The sequence below is a fragment of the Manacus candei genome, unplaced genomic scaffold, assembly GCF_025592945.1.
Source record: "Manacus candei isolate 608988 ecotype Guabito, Panama unplaced genomic scaffold, ASM2559294v1 h1tg000034l, whole genome shotgun sequence".
In the NCBI taxonomy this organism is placed as follows: Eukaryota; Metazoa; Chordata; class Aves; order Passeriformes; family Pipridae; genus Manacus; species Manacus candei.
Window position 1 is genome coordinate 17,415,935 of NW_026138082.1, and position 13,553 is coordinate 17,429,487.

Below are 13,553 nucleotides of genomic sequence, written 5' to 3' on the forward strand. Positions count from 1 at the left end.
GCTGACTTTCCAGTGGCAGCAGACATAGTACTTACTGTGCATGAAAAAAATAACAGTTCTTTTCATTTTGGTTACACATCATTAAACAATGACAGATAATTTATCCTCCATCCAAAATTAATTTCCTCCATATAGGTCAAATTATGATTTCTGTAATCATAAATCTGAGGGCTATTTTTAGTGCCATACCTACTTGCTAAATGCATAACTATGAAAACAGCATTGATTTTTTTTTTTAAGGGTGATCTTAAAGGAGTACAGTATGAACCATGTCATGTGGGTCTATTTGGTTTATACATGGGGATTTTTTATGTTCAAGACAAAGCAATATTTATTAGAACCTACAAGAGGACCCCATGGAAACAGTCAAGGAAGGCTTTTAATGAGCACTGAGCACCATTTTTATCACAAGATATGGCAGAGGGTGTCTGCAGACACAGTAAGTTTGAAATGTGTATATATAATATTCTTTTATTTTTTCCTTGTCTGATTAATTAAGAATGGGTAAATGACCAAGAAACAGGCATTGTAACTCTTCCTAGACAGAGGGATCATTTATGAATGTAGCATTTAACATTATTCTCCTAGATGGAGGAACATAAAGACAAATGAATGAAGTCATATTATAAAAAGTAACCATCCTAGCAGAGAACCTGTATGGTTTACTATGCTTGAGGATATGCATGGAATGGATAGTTCTATACTGATATATTCCTAATAACAATAGTTTTAAAATTAACTCAAAAATTTTTAAAAAAATCCCACAGCGTCTACCGTAAAATAATTCTGAGAAAATACAAGTAAGCACTTGTAACATTCACAGAAAGATTACATTAGAAGGTGAGCTTCTAGATGAGTCAGAGCTAGCCAAGTGGTAAAATAGTTTAGTATTTTGAAGCTTGAAATGGGTTCAGGTTTTAAAGATTTTTTGAACCATCAAGGGACTGATTCAAAACATCATATTTTGTCTTTTTTAAGTGAACTTATTTTTTTTCAAATCCCCTCTAGTACAAAACTTGTCTGTGTTGCTTTTTATGTATCATAAGTGTTATTAGAGTAGCTTAATCAATTTGATGCCAAAGCTTATCCAGGCTTTACTGGTGCCTCCAACTGGAGTATTGAATGTTTTGGGACAAAACATTTCTTTGGTACAAAGGGTTAGAATGACAGCATACGATTTCATACTTACAGCTCAGTCTTTTAATCAGCTGTACTTCAGAACTGTATAAGTAGAATAAAATTTTCTGCTGTTTTAAAATGTCACAAATGCATATGAAGATAATTACTTGCACAGCTAATAGACTGGTTTAGTATCTTCTCTGTAGATTGCTTTCTGGCTACAGAATAGTCCTGTCAAAGTTTAATCCTTTGCAGTATACAATTTTAATCAAATGCATACAACTGCTAATATTTCAAATATTATTATATGTGTACTGAGACAGAAATGTGTAGCTTGTTGAATTAGCCATCTAAAATTACTTGGCTCTCTGAAATGATTTGACAATTTCAGTAAAAAATGGGGGGTTTAATATGTATTTTGCTTTTGTTTTTTGTTTGATTTAGATATTTGGGTAAATTTCTTTTTTTTTTTTCTTAATTAAGCAAGGTGAGCCAATTCAGCAATACTCATTTTGGTTGAGGGATATCTATCATTACCCAACCTATAACGACTGTTAAGAGGGAAGGTTTTGAGGTATGGCTTTCTCTTCTCTATGCTTTTTAAAATAGCCATTTTATTAGGTGTTAATTTTAGTCTCCAACATGAGAAGTTCTGATTACGATATTGATTTTCTATAAAAGTAGTTTGGTCACAGAAATCAATTTCATGATTCTGATTCTCAGTATCCAGCTGCATACCTTCATTCCCTACCTTTACAGACAAGCTGTAGTCTGTCTTGCCTTTACCCTTCAGGGATTGTACCTACAGAAACAAAACTGGGCTAACAAACATATGTATCAAGAAAGTATTTAACAACTTAAGTACCTCTACTCACTAAAGCATTAATTTATTTTCCCAAGCTTACATCTTAGTGATAGATACAAAAACTGTAATAGATGTTTTTCTCATACCAGACACAAAATAAGAATTTCAATAGAACTGAAAACTCCCTCTCTTCTGGCTCTTATCTTTTCCCTTTTTGAGCTGTAACTGATTATGCAGATGTAAGGAAAGAATGCAACGTGACATCCACAGTCTCCTCAAGTAACATCTCTGAGTGATGTTAGTTTTCTCTTCCTCTGAGGTACAATCCTATTGATTGATGTATAGACAAGCGTGTCAAAACCTAACACATACGTGGGCTAGATTCATTATGTTTTCCACCTTTTGCTTCTTTGTCAGTTTGATCTCTACTGGAGGGACCATAGAAGCCACTTATCATTCTTGTTGCCAAAGGGCATCTATGCTGTTCGTTTACTCAGCCTTGCAGAGATATATTTAACAAATTAACAAAATAGCTACTGTCTGGACATAATTTGTAGAAATAAATATAAGTTTTGTCACTGTGCACTCATGGATATGTACACTCATGGGTACTAATGTAGATCTAATACTCAAAACACTTATTTTCAGACAACTGACAAAATTGGTATGGCAAAGATAATCTTTTCAGCCAGATTCTTCTTAATGTATTTTGAAAACGCTTACAGACAGCCTGAAGAGGAAAAGTGTATTTCACACATTTGGTTTTGTTCTCTGATTGAGAATGAAACAAAATATATCAAAATGCACCACAATAAAATTTCTGGACCTGTGTTCCATGGAAACAGTACATGAAACCATTGAATGTATTTTCTTTTTTAAAAGTATGTAGTTGACCTCACCACATGGAAGGAAACAAATGGAATGGAAAAGGATGATAACACCTTGCCACAGTGAACTCACAAGACTCAGACTTCTAAGAAAAATGAAAATTAACATCATGGAGGCTACACCATGATGTACCATACATGATAGCACAAATCCAGCACTAGATTTTGAGGGGTGGGGTGAGGTTTTTTCACCAAGTAAATAGATGTTTCTTCTGAATTTTGGTTTAAGTACTTCATGGGCTATAAAAAGAGAAAGACACCACTTCAGTATTTTAAGTATTGTCACAATTTAAATATTTCTTATTCAGTCTTCATATTTTATGTTGCACTGTGATAAGTTGTTTTGAAGGGAAACATGACATATTTAATCCAGAAAACATTGAAAGAGAATATTGCAGAAATGCCTAACCACTTACCATTTCTCCTGTGAAACAAATTTTGTATAAAATAATGGTGTCAGAGGTACATTTTTCTTTTCAAAGATCTCTAATATCATCTATACAACAAGATCTGCATACAAAGGAAGCTACAACACATTTTGAAAGAATCTGTAGTGCCTCAAAGGAAAAAATGTTACTAAAATACAGCACTAATTTTTGTATATCTTCATTTTACTACAACCTTTAAAACACCCTTCAGAGAAATTGATTCTAGAGCCTTCACACAGATACCTCAACAAAAACATTTTCCGTGTCAACTGGTTTTTAGAACTGAAATTCTCTAGTTAAGCAACAGCATGAACCAGAGGTCTTTTCTGGACAGGGACAAAATGTAGAATCATAGAATCATTTATTTTGAAAAGAACCTTTAAGATCAAGTCCAACCATTAATCTAACACTGCCAGGTCCACCACTAAACTGTCTCTCTCATTGAAACATCTACATGTCTTTTGAATGCCTCCCAGGATGGTAACTCCACCACTTCCCTGGGCAGCCTGTTCCAACGCTTGATAACCCTTTCAGTGAAGATATTTTTTCCTAATATCCAATCTAAACCTACCAATGAGAATTTGAGACCATTTCATCTCATCCTATCTCTTTCACTTGGGAGAAGAGGCCAACCGTCACCTTTCTAGAACCTCCTTTCAGGTAGTTGTAGAGAGCAATAAAGTTTCCCCTGAGCCACCTTTCCTTCAGGCTAAACAACTCCCACTCCCTCAACCACTCCTCATAAGACTTGTACTTTAGATTCTTCATCAGCTTTGTTGACTTTCTCTGGACACATTCCAGAACCCCAATGTCTTTCTAGCAATGAGGGGCCCAAAACCGAACACAGGATTCAAGGTACAGCCTCACCAGTGCTGAGTACAGGGGGATCACCTAGTCTTGCTGGCCACACAATTTCTGATACAAGCCAGGATACCATTGGCCTTCTTGGTCCCCTGGGCACATTGCTCTCTCATGTTCAACTGACTGTTGACCAATACCTGCAAGTCCTTTTCCATCAGGCAACTTTCCAGTCATTCCTCCCCAAACCTGTAGTTCTGTATGGGGTTACTGTGACCCAAGCACAGGACCTGTCCCTGCACCTTCTTGAACCCTCGGCCTATTGCTCTAGCCTGTCCAGATCGCTCTATGGAGCCTTCCTACCCTCCAGCAGATCAATACTCACATAACTTTGTGGTCGTCACACCTCAGATGGCCTCCAAACATCACAAGTCTTTCTCTGTTCACAAAGAACAGGTCCAGCAAGGCCATTTCCTCAGTGGATTCCCTCACCAGCTGTGTCAGGAAGTTATCTTTCACACAGTACAGGAACCCTAATTGACTGTTTCCACTCCACTGTATTCTATTTCCAGCAGATGTTTGGTAAGTTGAAGTTCCCCAAGTCAATGTAATTGAACTATTACCCTGCATATGTGTGAAAAAAACTGCATGTTCCAATAGCAAGGATGTTTGGCTCTCCCTTATATGAACAGACAATTGCCAACAGCACAGAATTTCAGGATACTAATGTACTAAGATACATATAACCAACCAACCAAACCCAACCCTAAGCAGTTGACAGATTTTCGAAGATTAAAAAATAAAGGGAATGCCTATTTATTCACTTCCTGAGCTAGAGACATCTGGAAGGGAGAAAGGACAGTCCTCAATAGAAAACATCTCCATGACCAAGAAAGCTTTCTGCAAAGAACAGAAGGATTCCCAAAAGGGAATAGGAGTGTAACTGGGATGAATGGGGATTCTAGCTGAGGGCTTATGGAGTACTGTTCCACAATAACAGATGATCAGAGTAAATGCTTTTTTGCTTGACTGGTACAATCCTGATAATTAAAACAGTCTTCTTTCCTGCAGAAAAGACAGTCCCCTTCACAGAAATTCAGACTTATTCAAGGAAATTAATTGACAAATGCTTAACATTTTATATGTTTAAATCATCAGTTGCGAAATCCTATTCCTTTGAAACAAGAACTTGCTGTAACTGAAATATCCAACTTACACCAGAACTGGAATTTGCAAGTGCATAGCAGGGTCTAGTGAAGACGGGAATTCAATAACTTTCTTGGGGAAAATTTGCAAGTTCAACTCTTTTAATTCACCAGGCATTTATATACATGCTTTTAAAAAATGTAACTGACTTTTTTTGACCAAGAAGGATTTTTTAAATTCCTTTTTTGACTTTGACACATAATTCATTAGTGTTATTTAAATACAAATTTTATATGTTCAGGATGATTATTGATGCTTTGTTTTCTTCCGAGTTATCCCACTGGGCCATAACGTATGATTTGAGACCAGTCTGTTTAGACAGTTTTAGGATATATATAATCACACTAATTTATTCCAATTCTATTTGTTTCCTTGGAGGTTTCTCAAATACTTTGACGCATTTTACTTCTCTGTCTTTCCCTTCAAAGTCACAATGAATTCCCAGTAGAGGTATTGTAAGAATATATCCTCAGGGTTATGATTTATTCTTAGGCAGACTGACTAAAACTTAGTTTTCTTCTATCTCACTGTTACTCAAGGGAGATTTCAAAATGTTAAGTCTCATTGGCTTAGATTCAAAGGGAATTTAGGAGCTAATGCATCTCAATACCTAATTTTTAAGCACTGGTCCCAAGGATGGGATCATAAAGATCCCTATATGATTCATTACAGAAGTCAGACATCTTAAAATAAGCTACAAAAAAAAGTGTGTGCTAAAGAGGGATCTAGGTACACATTTAATTCTTCTTCCGTTTTGAGAAGATACAGCCTATGACTCTCACTCGTCCTGTCCCAGGGAACTGTTCTATCTCACCTATTCTGGATGCCAGGATGAACATATCAGATATATATTGAAAATGTTTTCACTTTACATAGAGTAAGAGATACCACTCACTCAAAAAGGAGTAGACTGCTAGATTTTAATCTTGTGATAAAAGCCTTCAAGAAAGGTGTGAAAGCTGTATTTTCCAAGATTTACCTTGACATTTCATTCACTGACTTTCATTTGTATCACAGATGCTTTGTTTATGTTTATGGTGGCAAGTAGAATGGACTAGGACTAACATGGATATGATTAAATTTTCATTTGTCCCTCATACAGGAGGCCTTATCCATAGTGCTTGGTAGGAATATCCTTAGCTTTTTTCAAAAACTTTTGTTATTTATTCTTCTTCAGACTACTTTGCACAACCTGCAAAGGCATTAGCAATCATGAACCAAAATGGTTAAAGAGCGTCAGATCCTCAACTTTATGTCCTGAACATTAAGTTTACTAGTATAAGTATGACCTTTATGGCCTAGGATGAAATGCAAGACCTGATTTTCAGGGGAAAGCATTACTATTACACAACTGTTAAGAATTGCTGCCTCTTATTTTCACTTTAACCTGGCAAGTTTATTCCCCTAGAATAGGTGGTGGGTGGGGGGCACATCACTCACTTTTATGTAGAAAATAGATGTGAAGTTGATTTCCTATAGAGAAGACCAAAAAATAACCCCAACCAACAAAAACAAACCAGCTTTCTCACATTTTAGAGGAACAGTGTAATACAAAAGAGAAATTTCAAAATGGGTTTGAGTAAAAGTCTTGACGAGAAACAATCTGAGAAACGATTTTATGAATCCTAATGAGGCAAGGACAAGAGAAGTGAATCAAGCTATCCAGTTAAAACAGATGAATTTTTGGTCATATGCAAAGGCAGAAGGTCAATGCAGTGGATGAGGTTTTCAGGATCATAGTTCTGTGCTAATACCTCTTTTCTAGTGATTATAATTTTATTTTTGTTAATTTATTCCATGACTTCAGTCTAGTATAAGAAATGTCTTCCCTATTTCAGACTGACCCGCACTTTAGTCAGATCTGATGATTCCTTCTGATGTATGAACACATGCAAGCAGGAAAAGGATAAATGTGCATACATCTTGTGCTCTGATGCCATGATGGTCCTGCAGTGTCCAGGAACAAACAGTGAGTCCCACAAATAAAAGAGTCATAAACTGGACTGTCTTTGCTTGACTTGTAACCTGAACAACTGGTTTGTAAGGCAGTTACTTTTTTCAGGCGCAGTCAGGGTAAAGGAAGTATTAGATACCATGGGAAATGTTATATAGACAGTAACCCTAAACAGTCACACAGTGCACGCTCCATTTCAGGAAGATACATGCAGAACATATATGCAAAAAAAAAGGAAATATAACACAAAAACTGCTAGTCAAAACCAGAAATACTGTGTGCATTGTAAAACCTTTGACTTAACATTTACAAAAAAGTCCACTGTGATTATAGTCTAATGCTAATGGAAACATTCATGTAATTCATATTTATGACCTTAGTGAGAACCAGCTCAACTTGAGTACAGATGGCCAGACATTTCCCAGGGAAATATTTTCACTGAAAAACATTTCACTGGGTCTGGATGCTTTGATTGACTCTTCTCAGGTTTGACTACATTTTGCCAAATCAAAGGCAAATCCTCCAGTCCTGCCAGGCAGCTTCAAAGCAATCAATCTACTGCTGCCAAGTTTGGCAGGTCTGGGACCGATCAACCAGAATATTTCCAGAACAGAAAACCTGAAAGCTTTGACTGTCAAAAGCTGGGATAGGTTCACATAACTAATTTGTTCTGGGTCAATCTACATAATGGATTTGCCCTGGAATTACTGACCCTGGAAGCAGTTGGGTATGGTGTTTCCAGGTCTGGAATGAATTGTCTGGTAACTGAACAATAACCAAGATCCTGTGGCTTGAGAGTCCACAGAGTGGGGCTGATGGTCTTAATAAAGCCTCCTTAGAGTCTGTGAGGCACAGTGCAGAAAAGCTCTGAAGGGCTCAGGTGATCTCTTAGACATTGCAAGTTGTATGCAAAATCCAGGACCTAAAAGCCCCCGTGGGCTTTTCCATTCTGCCTTTTAATCTTGTCTGTGTGGTGAAACATTCTGAAGACTTCCAGAGCTGCTCAGCAGTGCTACTTGTCAATTCCTCTAGTCCAGTGTCTTAGGCTCAAATGTGGCACTTTCAGAAATTCTTCTTTTATGGAAAGCTATATGTATATATATGTTTACATATACATATATATGTGATTATATATAGAAACACAGATACACATATACATACATGTATATATGCACACACATATGCATACATATAAAAAGATACATCTATGTATGTATGTGTGTTTGAATTTAATTCCAGGAAGCAAGTCAGTCTCAGGGACCCAATGACAAGAAACCATTAAAAAGGGTAATCTCCACAAAATGTCACACTTATGGAAGCATCTAATGAATGCAGAAAAGCCACCAAGTAGTCTGTTCTATATAGCAATAGAGACACCACAATACAAAAGATGCCTTTATTTGTAAGAAAAGTAATGTTACAAAAGTAAAGAAAGCAGTCTGGAATAAGAAGCATACTTTCATTGTTCTCAGTTACATAAGTTTTAAAGGCACATTCTCTATTTTTTTTTTTTTTTTTTTGCCCTTAGATTATTTTATTATTGCAGTCAAACTTCAAATCAAATTTTAAAGGAACAATTCTCTGAGTTTTTGGTCACTTATCTCTTTTCTCTCTCTTGCCAGGGCACTCCATTTTTGAATTTAGCTGAATCAGCATGAATCCAACTGTGAACTGTAAAACAGTTTTGGAAAAGCACTCAGTATTTCATTTCAATGTTAGCACACAATGCCATCCAATATCAACCCCACAAAAGTATTATAGCTTGTAAAGCAGATTTCTAAAGGTTTATTTCCACATTTGACATGTGATTTTTATCTGACCCATTCAAACAACTCCCGCACAAAATGAGGAAATCAGTATTGTTAGGATTCTAAGTGTATTCACTATAGTTTCTACTTCTTTTATTCCCTTTTTTCTAAAAAGCAATAAGAAATTTCATTAGTTCTAAGAATTGAGTGTTAAACACTAGGTATCTGAAAAAAGATAGCTTAAAATAAAAATTTTAAGTAAATTAAAACCAAACTGAAACACAACCAAAGAGAAAAAAAAGCACCGCTGATGACTCCTTGTGTTCTGTTAATTGATGTCCTTTAATGAGTCTTAATTACTTAAAATGAACAAGGAAATCTGAAATACTTCTGCATTTCTGGAGTATTTTCATGATCTTTATATAAAGAAGTCTATTGTATTTATGGAAGAATACATATCTAGGTATTAGCAAGTTGTGCTGATGGATAATAGAAGAGCAAACAAGATTAATTAATTAATATTAGGTAACTCAGTAAGTTGGTGCCAAGCCAAAGAAATTAAAACTCCTTTATTTAATCCAGGTGTAAGATCACTCTTTGGGAAACGGTAAAAACACGGCATCTTTAGTATCTCAAGGTGTAGGGATAGTTGAAACTTTGGAAAAATTTGTAACAGAAAGCTACAACTCATTTTGCTTAGGAAGACTGCAAAATGCCTTCTCAAAAAGGTTAGATTTTTTTTTTTTCCTTCTGCAGAGGGAGTTGCAGAGAGAAAGCTGTGTTATCTCTCTCTGCTATGCTGGAGAGAGATAAGCCTCACAAACATGTACAAGGCCCCAGCAGCTGAGAGAAGGTGTGAAGGATAGGGAAGAGAAGACAGAAAGTCCTGGAGAGGACAGGGTCTTGCCTTTTCTCCCTGGTGCCCAGTTCTTCTGCAGCACTGAGAGGTATTTGTAAGCTTTTTGTGCTCTAGCCTTCTAAATAAACTTTTTGAATTTTTCCACTGCCTTGGCATTTCTGGGGATACCTGCATATCTTACCTTACACAAGGGTTGGTCTCAAGAAAATGTTGTGTAAGGGTAATAAAAAGGGCAAAGTACTGCAATGAAAACAACACTTAAAAAATAAAGTAGGTATGATATCCTTCTGGGTTTGTAGGTTAGGGAAGAAAGGATGTCAAAGTTTACCTAGAAGTTATAAAAATTCGTTGGTTGAACATATGTGAGATAGTGGGATAACTTCTTGATAAAAATAGTTGGGGATACAAGACCCATCTTAATTGTTGTGGAATTTCTTGCTTCAGACAGACAGAACATAATGAAAAAGATTTATTTTGCATTTAAAATAACAATAGAAGAAAGAACTGGAAGAAATGGGGGATCCTCTGAAAAGTTTAGCAAAGATAGTTTAGCTCTGCATTGAAATATTTTGCCTTCTTTTAGATGAGTTTGATAAATGAACATTTAAAAAATACAAAAGTGACTCAGTGACCTTAAACTGGGACTTTCTGGCTGAAAAGTACCCACATTACTGAAAGTGCTTCAGACATACGGGTGAAAGTAATCTGTAGACTAGTACATGTGTTCATACATTCTATTGCTATCCTATCTGAATGTCACAGTGCCACACGCATCAAAATGGGATCATGAAAATACACAAATGGCTTAGCTGATCTCATCTGGACTTATAAAAGAAAAGTTCAGATAGGCCTGACCTGCAGTAATATATTGCAAAATCCAAAGGAGACTGAGCCTACATATAAACAGTTACCTATAACTTCAGCTTCAGATCTGAAATCGGAGGTAATATATCTAAAATAAAAAAGTATCATAAAGTTAATAGTTTGGACACTAAAGTTTTCTTTCATTACTTCTTTCCTCAGTGGTGAAAGCAATAGTTGGTTTTGACCTCATGACAACTCAGGAGACAGGTGCCAGCCAAACAACACAGAGGATTTCATCATTTTCATTTTAGGAAAACTGAAGGAAGATCACATGCTGGGCAGGAAAGCATGAAGATTGTTTGATAAGATTCCATTAAAGTGAGCTGACAGCAAGGTTAGAAGTGAACTAGGAAAACCTCACCTGGGTAATATCTGGGAAAGAAACAATCAGCTTGACATTTCACATTATCAAAATGAAAGTCAAGTGTTCCTTTTTAAAGGCAGTACATCCAATACTGGGATCCATCTAACGCATTCTGACTGAAGAAATCATTTTCTTCCTGTGGTGAACATGACAGAAGAAAAGTTCTAAAATCACACTAAATATTGTAAGAAGTGTTACTGTAAGTGTTCTGTATCTTGCCTTGCTGCATGATGATATTCAAAGATTCATTTAATGTTAAGCTAACTCCATTTTTGATTTTTTTTTATTTAAATATTCTGTCATAGCCTCATTAGCATCTGATTACTAAGCAGTTAGTTAAGGAAAAGGACAAAGAAGGAAAATTAGATGCAACATTATAGGGCATATTTTCACCTTGATGAGCAAGAGAAACTCATTAGGGGTTACTGAAAGTCATACACGTGCTTCAGAGGAATAATGTCCTCAAGGTATTTTGTAATTATTAAAATGCTAAAGAAACAATATCTATTTTTTATAGGTAAAAGAGCAATTTGTCAGTAACAGATAGGAATATAATTAAGGAAAAAACTATATAGACAGGAGAAATATAGACAGTTAAGGAATTGCTTTTTTTTTATGTGATGGAAGGAAAAAGGAATTGTAAGAATAAGATAACTGTAATTCGAAAGTTAAAATTTTAAAATGTATACAGAAATTAGTAACAGTTTCTTCACTACGTGGCAAGGGCTTCTGAATGTTGTCTTCTATTCCTTTTTGGAAGGGAAGGAGGATGTGGGATTTGAAAGAAATAACTGAGTACTGCTGAACACCAAACAAAATGCATATGTGATCTGACCAGGTACAAACTAAACCCTCTGGAAATGAAACAATACTGAATTAAGATTTCAAGCAGGAAAGGCACAGCCTCCATTAACCATGTGTGTGGTGCTTCAGTGCTCTGCTGGAAGAGAGAGAATATGCAGTGTTTGACAGGATCAGCTTCAACTCCCATCACTCACATATATACGCACACACATAGCAGACGAGTTATTTCCCCTTAAATTCATATTATCATTGAATTTTTTTTTCTATTTTACCAGTAACACACTGACTCAAACACTTAAAAAACCATCAAAATCTGAATAGCACTGTCAGCAAAATGGCTTTATCAGGAAATACAGAGAAGTTTTGTTTCCCACCCACTATCATTAGCTTAGCCTTGTAGAGGAACTAAAATCACCCTCTCAGCTTAAATTCATGAAAAGGGTAAGCTCCTGAACAGCATTTAGAAACATTTGGGCTCAGGTGAACTATTTTTATTCATACATGCTGCCTTCTGAAATCTATACAGTTTGTACAGAGGTATTCTCAGCTCCAATTTACCAGGGCAAGAACTTTTAGCCCTGACATTTATAGAGAAAGTAGCATAACCTGTTCTGACCTTTCAGGAGACACTCCTGAAAGAACCAATACTTCTGGGTCAATGACCATCATGTACACTCTGTTGATTTGCAAAGTCTTATTAATATACATCTGTTTCCTTTCTGAATTATTTATTTCTTGACCAGACATAGGATTACCCTACAGTCCATTTAGGAGTTTATTTCTCTTTGTTTTGCTACTACACCATGACCACAATGCATCTGTAATAAATGTTGCCTTTTTCACCAAATTCATCTTGAAGACTTAAATATATGAGATCAACCACAAGAGCTCCTCAGTAGCAGCAGTGTGTGATTTAAGGATCAAATTAGGTTCTATTCTTCCTGTGAAAATGTTAATGGTCATCACATAGAAGTGTGTAACGGCTTCGAAAGCAAAGGCTGATGAGAAAAGGTTTTGGGTATTAAAAGTGACAAGCTGGCAGCACTGTACTCCCTCTGTAATCAGAAAGGAGGAGAATCTCTAGCTGCATCCGAATTAGTAACATTTTGATGCTCGGTCACATGTTACTTTTGCCAAAGCTGTATAGTTAGTGCAGCTGCCCTTCCACAGAGAGATCTCTAGGAACATTGAAGTATCTGCATGCAAGAACATGAGGATAAAACTAAGCCAATATTTTTTATTAATTAAATTTTATTTATACAAGAGGACCTACAATAACTATACCAAATAAAGTGAACTGAGAAAAATACAAAAGCCAAAATGCAATCATTGTATAAAGAATATTTTATAAATTTTATATTCTGCATTTTTAGGCAATTCAAATAAAAACAATGCAAAGTAAACAACAGGAACAGAAATAAGCCACTGGGAACACATAGAAAATGTGTAGGTAAATGTAGATAAATGTCACTCTGAGACAGAGACCCATCCCTGTTGAACAATGATGTTTCTATCTCAGGCATTGTTTCAATAGCCCCAGTAACAAAATTCCTGCCACAGATTGCAATCCCACATTCCCCTCATTATTCAGACCAGTAGATATCATGTCATTTGACAGTGGAACATTCCCATACCTCCAAAGATAATAATTTATGGACTGTAATGTTGTAAAGCATTACAGATTAGCGCTGAGTGCTGCTGGAATAGGTTCTGAGTT

General features: G+C 36.0%; 1 long non-coding RNA gene across 1 annotated transcript; it reads left to right on the forward strand.

The window, feature by feature from the left end:
* Positions 1-682: 682 nt before the first annotated feature.
* Positions 683-11,007, forward strand: LOC127473159 (uncharacterized). The gene is made up of 5 exons (XR_007905299.1): positions 683-800; positions 1,603-1,693; positions 7,082-7,212; positions 9,702-9,892; positions 10,828-11,007. It is a non-coding gene; the product is annotated as an uncharacterized LOC127473159 (long non-coding RNA).
* The last annotated feature ends 2,546 nt before the right edge of the window (positions 11,008-13,553 follow it).